Raw genomic sequence first — 8,445 nt, 5'->3', positions numbered from 1 at the left:
GCTGGGCTGGGCTGCACTCCTATAGGCCCCTGTGGTGAGGGAGGGAGTGGGGCAGGGTGCAGGGGCTGCCCAGCCGGGACGGACTACAGGGCAAAGCCGCAAGTGGCTCATCTGGGAGGTGCAGGGGGTGGCAGCTCCTGCTGCTGCACGCGCCCCGGGAAACCATGGGGGGGTGCATGCCCCCAGATCTGCATGCAGGGCATGGCAGGATGCAGGCCACTGTGGGCTGAGGCCAGGGCAGTGCTGGGCTGTTCCTGGCATGGGTGTTGGGCTGCACTGTGCTGGGGGTGGGGGTAAAGGGGAGTTAGGGGGAACTACGGCAAATTCTGCGGTGGCTGCAGCCCCTCCTGTAGCCCCCTCCCAGCACTGCTACCACCCGCCCTGAGCACAGCCTGACCCAGCCCAGCACAGCCCCAGGCCACCCGTGCCCTGCACTCAGATCTGGGGGCGCACCCCTCATGCCCCCCAGACAAGCCGCTTGCAGCTCTGTCACATGCTCTGCCCTGGCTGGACAGCACCTGCCTTTGCTCCAGCCCCACTCCTCCCCGCAGGGGCCCAGAGTGGCAGCCCGCCCACCCCCTGCATGCAAATCTGAGGGTACTCACCTCCCAAGCCCTCCTGAGGTGCACGTAGCAGTGGGAGTCACCCCCACACTTCCCACACCCCCCATACATGCTGCTCACGGCTCCAACCCATGCCCTGCCCTGCCCAAGCAGTGCCTGCCCCTGCCCCACTCCCTCCTTCACCATGGGGGCCTCAATCTGCTCTCCTCCCTTAAAAACAAGAAAAAAAAATATAAAGGGGTACATGAGCTAAAACTTTGAGACGAAAGAGGTACACTTGTTTAAAAAGGTTGAAAACCCCTGCTCTAAATTACATGTGTATTGTCTTGGAGATCAATGTCTATTCTATAAAAGTTAAACTTTGCACCAATATCCATTACTGAATGCTAGGAAAGTTAATGTTTTCCTAATAACCCACAAATAGAGTATTTTTCCCCTAAGTAAAAACTATCATGTTATTCTGAAACCAGAAATGTAGTTGTTTCAAGTAACAAGAATGCTAATAGATCATTTACCAGCTTCATTCTGAATAACTGGAATACCCCAAAATAAAGATTAACTAGTCACAGCTATTGGCAGACTGCTTTATTGAGTTAAGCTTCACTAGACCACAACACCTTTCCTATTCTGCTAAAGTCTGAAACCCATGAACACTTTTCTGGATTTATGAACTGGAGAATTTAAATAAGCACATTTTGATTTTTTTTTTAAGTATTTTGTATTATTACTACTTCCCTCCTATGTTTAAGACAATAGGCTAAGAGATCACGTCTCTGTACATACTTACGTGAGAAGTTTTATGTACATTAAAAATTCTATTGAGTCAATGGGACTTCTTATATGCACGTTTCCAAGCGCAAGGCCTAAAAGCCTCCAATAATGACAGTATATATCAGTGGTGTCCAACCCAGCCTGTCGAGCCATGCCATCCATTAATTCATTACTTGTTGCCAGCACTCCCCTGTCACCAAATTTCTGGACCTGTGGGGAACACTGAGGACTGGATAATTGCCCTGTGGCCATATCTGGTTCACTGCATCATGCTTGTGCATTGGGCCAGTTCTACCATGCAAGGTCCACAGGCACAGATGATCACACCTGTGGACCAAACCCATGCACCAACTCCATGTGGAAAATATGGCCCATGAACGAACCCACTTTGCAAGATCCAACCCACAGACCAACCCCACCTGCAGGATCTGGCCTATAGGCTGGATGAGGGGCATAGGGGTGGATGGTTGAGCACCATTTTATTGGTATATAATTTCAGTGGAAGTTAAAGAACATCATTCTCTACACAAAATCAGTTATGAGATGCAGCTGAATCCATTTACTATTCAAAACACACTAGAGACATTAACAGTATTACGTTCTGACAACTATGAAAGTAAGAAATATACTAGTATTGTCAACTCTTACTGTCTGATTTTGAATCTTGCAGCATCTGGTGTTTTATGTAAAGTTCCTGCCCCTGAAAATAGCTTGAAAATGTGACCCAAGTGCACACTTGCCTTTTTGGGAACCAGGAGACAAATTACAGAACCCAAACTCATGATTTTGGGAAAGTTAATCCATGGTTTTGACAATGTTTAAATGAAAGCTGAGATTCATAACAATCTCATAACAATTTATAACAATGTGGCTCTAGGAACTATGTTTTTAAGAAAATCAGACACACACAAATATTGTATTTTTATAAAAATTACAAAAATCAGACAACTCTATCTTATACATGCAATACAGAGAGGATTTTTGCTATCAATATTGGTGATTGTTCAAATTTAACTAGTTACTGTCCTACAAAGGCCTACATGTAAAGCCAGCATCAGTACACTGTGGATAATTATTAAACTTAATAAATTATTGGTAACTATGCTTGACTGTCAAAAACTGCAAAGGATTAGGTAAGTCAATGGTTAGAATGTAATTACCTATAAATAATTTACAGAACTGTTGCCAGAATGTAAGCCCTTTGTGTATATAAAGTGCAAATGTTAACTATTATGATTAGAATATATACCATGATACCAAGTAAAAACTGTGTTCAGTAAATGCCAGACTGGACAACAAAAGTGACTGTAAGTTATTTTCTGTTCCGTCCAGAATTCTCACCTGCAAGTTAGGAACTTAATACCACTGCAGTAAGTAGGAGATAACATTACACTAATATGTTACTAGATGACTACACTGGAGAGTTTGTTTTCTTTAATTCTGCTCCACAACTGGGGATTTCCACTCACACTACTGCTATATATTTTGAACTCCTCAACCTCTCTAAAACAGACCTGGTTTGAACAGGAAGACTTCAAATAACAACTCTGGTGGCAGAGACAACAAACACGGGTTTGTAGCAGAAAAGTCTCTAAAAAAGAGAGCTCACTGGTCATTCTTATAAACCAGGGGTGGGCAAAATGTGGCCTGAGGGTTGAACGTGGCCCGCCAGGTGATTCTATCCAGCCTGCGGGGCCCCTAAAAAATTTAGTATTTATCTGCCCTGGGCTGCCTGTCATGTGGCCCTTGATGGCTTGCCAAAACTCAGCAAGCGGCCCTCTGTCCAAAATAATTGCCTGCCCCTGTTATAAACCCTAATGTTCTCAGGTTACTGGTGGGAGCATGCCTATACAAACAGATTGACCAACATGATTTATACATATGCCAAAAGAATTTAACTTGTACTATCTCAAATTATCTCAACGCTCGTGAGAGAAGGACACAGATAAACCAACCTGGGGTTAATGTCAGGTCCTTGGTAAAACAATCAAAATGTCCTTAATCTGCAATTGCATTACAATAACTAATACACAGGTAAAATTTTAAAAAGAAAAATCCATCTCCATAAACTGTATGGGTACTGTAACAAGGCAGTCTAGCCCCTTAAGAGGGAGCCAGATTTTTGAGGAAGCTCAGTAGTGGAGCATTTGGATAATGAAGAAGTGTCCTACTGGAAAAAAAACAGAAAGACAGCAATCTTGTGAGGGAACAGTTTGCAAACAGGAGGCAAGGTGGGAGCAGAAAATGCTTGCTACAGAGAAGGGCCCAACTGCCATGCTGGTGCCAGTCAAATGGCTCTCCTCCTAGTGCCCAGGACAAGATAGCAGGGTTTGGTTTCATCTGTGCATTTGCTTATTTGGTGGCTACTTAAGAGTGTGTTTTATTTGGGAGGACTGGCTGAGTTGTTCTTCAGGGACCAAAGCCCACATGCAGAAACCAGCAAGCTACATTTCACTTCCAAGCATGTGAACTGAATCAGAAAGACTAAAAAACTTACAGAGGTCTTAAAGTCTAGTGTTAAATAGCAACTGCAAATGGTTGTCTGTCCCTCAATACAAGGATGACAGTCATCTGGTAGAAAGGTAAATCATCATGCACTCTGGAAATTAATGGAGAAACCAATCTAAGATCTGCGTGCTCAACTGCAGACTTGGCATACAGCTCCAGAAGGAAAGAATTAGTGGAACACAGAAATCATACAAATCAAATCATAGAGAAATAGGGCTGGAAGGAACCTCCAGAGGTCATCTAATTCAACCCCTTGCCTGATGCAGGATCTTCTCTATCCAAACCATCCTACACAATCCAGACACGACTGTCAATCCTGACACAACACAAGGCATAACACTGTAACTTGCTACAGATAAAACAGAGAAACCACAGCAGCCAATGTCCTGCTTCTATAAAAGGTTGTTAATATATGCGAGAGATCCCAGGTAGAGGTCCACACCACCTACTACAAAGGAAAGCAAAAATGACCACAGCCCAAACCAATCTGCCCGTGGGGTAAAATTTCTTCTTGACCCTAAATATGGCCATTGGTCTGACCTTGAGTAGAGGGGCAAGACACTCTAGCCAGGAACCTTCGGTTTTAGTACCAGCAGGAGCACTGGCACACCCCAGGCAAAATCTTCAGCCTTGGCTGCAGCTAACACCCACAGCCTCTTAGTGAGGCTAAAAAACATCCTGACACATGTAGCAGAAAAGGGAGGTGGGGGCAACCAGCAAAGCCCAGAAGCATGAGAAATACCCGGAACAGAACAATAGGCCTAGATCATGCCTCACCAATGGATATCCAAACTTTTCTTGAATGCCTCAGACACTTGTATGTATTACGAAAATTGGCCATTTTTGTGATTTAACTGCATTACACTGTACACATGCAGAGGTTTTTTATGATTTAAATGAGTATGTTAGGTTGCAGTCTTTTGATAGCTTGTCCCCTCTGCCCCCACCACAGGAGAGGTGGGCTGAAGGCAGAAGCAGCAAGGGGCCCAATCTTTCTTTTTTTTTTTTTCTGGGGAGCCTGCTTATGTCTCCCACAGCCTGGTGGGGGGGGTTGAGCTGTCAGCAGGCCAACCAGTCCCTGAGCTGTGGGGTCCCCAGGCTTTCCTTCTGTGGCAGCAGCAACCCCAGGGGACACTTCGGTGGGTGGCTAGCAAGTGTGTACTGTTCCCTGAGCCCAAGCTGGGCAGTGTCTGCCCATTAGCAGCCCATGCAGGTGGCACCACCACCACAGAGGGAAGGACCAAGGCCTTTCACTGCTCAGGGCCTGTTGGCAGCTTGCCCCTGTCCACAGGAGAGGCAGGCAGGCTCCGTGTGATCAGGCCCCTCGCTTTTTTTTTTTTTCTGGCGGAGCCTGCCTGTGTGAGCTGCTGCCAAGCCGAGCAGACCGATTGTAGACAGGCCTGGTCCTTCCCTCTGCAATGATAATGCCCCCGGGGCCACCCAGATGGGGTGCTAGCTATGCGGGTGCTGCCCCAGCTTACAGGCAGCATCCTGCCAGATCCAGCTCTTCCCCAAGCCCACATGCTGGAAGCCCACCGGACGCTACTCCCAGACAGGTTCAGGAAGGATGGATCCTGCAGGTTGGATATGGCAGGGTGCTGCCTGTGAACTGAGGCAACACCTGTGCAGCTAGCGCCCCACCCAGGCAGCCCCAGGAGGCACCGCTGCTGTGGAGGAAAGGACTGGCCCCCCTGAAGTCAGGGGTTGCTCGGCCTGAGGGCAGCTCATGCAGGCAGGCTCCACTGGAAAAAAAATAAGAAAAGCAGAGAGGGACCTGATCCTGGGGTGTATTTTTTTTTCCCCACAGAGCCCACCCGCCTCTCCCATGGACAGAGGGGCAAGCTGGTGGTGGCCTGGAGCTGCGGGGGACCCCAGTCCTTCTCTCCAGTGACAGTAATCCCATGGGCCACCCAGGTGACCGGCTAGTGGGTGGGTGCTGCCCCAGCTTGGAAGCAGCACCCAGCCTGATAACTGTTCCCTGAGCCTGAGCTGGGGCAACACCTGCCTGCTAGCAGCCCACTTGGGTGGCCCCAGGGGAGCACCGCCACTGCAGAAGGACTGGTTTCCCCCACAGCTCAGGAGTTGTTCGGCCCACCAGCAGCTCACAAAAGCTCAGAAAAAAAAATGGGCCCCTCAACATAACATCTTTGAAACCCACTGTTTCAATTTAGGGGACTAAACCCCCATCACATGTACAAGCACCCCTCCAGTGATGGCAAGTCCACAACTTCCCCAGGCAGTCTATTTTACAGTGAGGTTTTTCCCAATATTCAACCTAAACCTACTCTGCTGCAACTTCTAGCCACTGGTCCACATCCTACTCTGTCCAGCAAAAGATAAAAGGTGCTTTCCCTCTTCGTTATGGCAGCACTTCAAGTATTTGAAGACTGTTCTGTCCCCTCTTAAGCATCTTTTCCACTAACTGAATATGCCTTACTCCTTCAGCCTCTCCTTGTACCACTTGGTGATGTCAAATCATAGCTCTTTCCCTTTGTCTCTCTCACTTATCTGTTTCCATAGTGAGATGAGTTTGCTTGAAATGACTGATATCTTGTCATACTTCCAAGCACCACTGGAGATGCTTCAGTGCCCAAGTCTCCAAAGTATTGATGTTAATATCACATTTCTTCAGACTCGCCTTAAAGGTGTCCTTGAATCTCTTCTTTCATCTACTTCAATAGTGGTGACCACTGGTGAGTTGGAAATATAGGACCTGTTTTGGGAGCTGGTTGTCAGGTATCCTTATGACATATCCTGTCCAACAGCTCTTCCAATTGATATGGATTTTCCAAAAACATAGCTGATGGTAACATTCCAAAGCTTTCAGGTGTTTCCAATGTTGTCGTCTAGGTTTCACAGGTGTATAATAGTGTAAAGATGAAAATAGCCTGTTAGATGAGATGCTTGGTTTGGGTCCTGACATCATGATCATCGAAGACACAATTTCAGAGACATTCAAAGTTAGAATGGGTAGATTTTATATGGTGTTGCATATCATCACCTATGTTTACTTTTTGGGAAAGGTGACTACCAGGTGAAAATGCTCAACATTCTCCAAGAACTGCCCTCTAATTGCAATATGTAAGGGAGCAGCTGGTTGGTTTGTGGTAGGTTAGTGAAGTATCTTGATTTTTGTGCAGTTGACAATGGGCGCACCTACATGCACACAGTTACTATACAGTAACTGAAAATTACTGTGCAGTACAGGTGCACATCTACACATGCACATCCACAATGCACAGTAAGTACAATGACTTACACCTACATATAGACACCTTACAGAGCAGTAACCCTGTTTGTATGGACTAACTTGGGAGTAATTTTACTCCCAAATTGGTGCACACAGCATTACTAAGCTGTAATGCCTACAAGTGTCTAAAAACTGCTTACTGTAAACTAAGTTACTGTGCAGTAAATGCATGTGTAGACATACCCAGTGAGTCCAACTATTTCATATGTTACAGAAGCAGTTGAGTGACTTAGAGATCTTCAACTGAGTCGACACACATGACACAATCATCAGCATATCAAAGACCAGTAATGGAGGTGTTGGTTATTCTGGATTTGAAATATAACTAGTAAATATTAAAGACATTCTTGTCTATGCAATACCAGATGCTGAGTCCAGATGGAAATCTATCAACAAAGAGATATGAAATAGCTGAGATGAAGATCGAAAAGAATGTTGTTGCAATCAGATATCCTTGCTTGACTGCTTCTAATGATAAAGTGGGCTGTTTCCAAGCCATTGCTTAGAATGGTTGCTATCATGTCATTGGTAATAGTAACAAATTTTGGTGGGCATCCAAATTTCATCAGAACCTTCAATAAGTCCTCTCTGTTGATTGAATCAAAAGCTAATGAAGGCCAGGTAAAGACCTAGGTGTTACTCACAGCACTTCTTCTGCAGCTGTCTAGCAATGATGTTTATGTCAATCATATATCTGAATGGTCTGAAATCACACTGGGATGCAGGTATAATCTCCTCAGCAAGAGGAATAAGTCTACTGAAGAAAATGTGGACAAGGATCTTCCCAACTATGGACAGGAATGCAATGTCACAATAATTGCTGCAATCTAATCTATTTCCTTTCTTGAATACGGTTATGATTATGGCATCTTCCATGTCACTGGGAATCTGTTCATGTTTCCAGATTTTCAGAGTAATGGCATTTGGTGATATAACCTTTTTTCCACCATGCTAATAATTGGACTGGCTGGGCACCTTGCTGGGGTCACCTAACCCCAGTTGGATTTCCTGTTTGGTGCAGGGGGCTGGACACAATGATCTTCCAAGGTCCCTTCTAGCCTTACAGTCTATGAATCTATGAATATTTTAGCTGGTACTCCATCAGGACCACATACTTCATCTGCTCAATGGCTCTTCCAAGGCCTCTTGGTAAGTGGGTGGCTCAGCAAGTAGACCTTACTGGGGTATTGTGGAACAGCTTTGATGGTATTGTCTTCAACATTAGAATATTGGTTCAGAAGCTCTTCAAAGTGTTCTTTCCACCATGCATTAATGGTGCAGCAGTCTTTACAGAATGTTGTTCTATCCTCAGAGCTTAGAGGGACAGCTTCTTGTGTGTTTGGCCCATAAATA

Source organism: Crocodylus porosus, unplaced genomic scaffold (assembly GCF_001723895.1).
Source record: "Crocodylus porosus isolate Cpor-Errol unplaced genomic scaffold, CroPor_comp1, whole genome shotgun sequence".
In the NCBI taxonomy this organism is placed as follows: Eukaryota; Metazoa; Chordata; order Crocodylia; family Crocodylidae; genus Crocodylus; species Crocodylus porosus.
The sequence above is the reverse complement of the archived record's forward strand: the minus strand, read 5'-3'. Positions refer to the sequence as shown.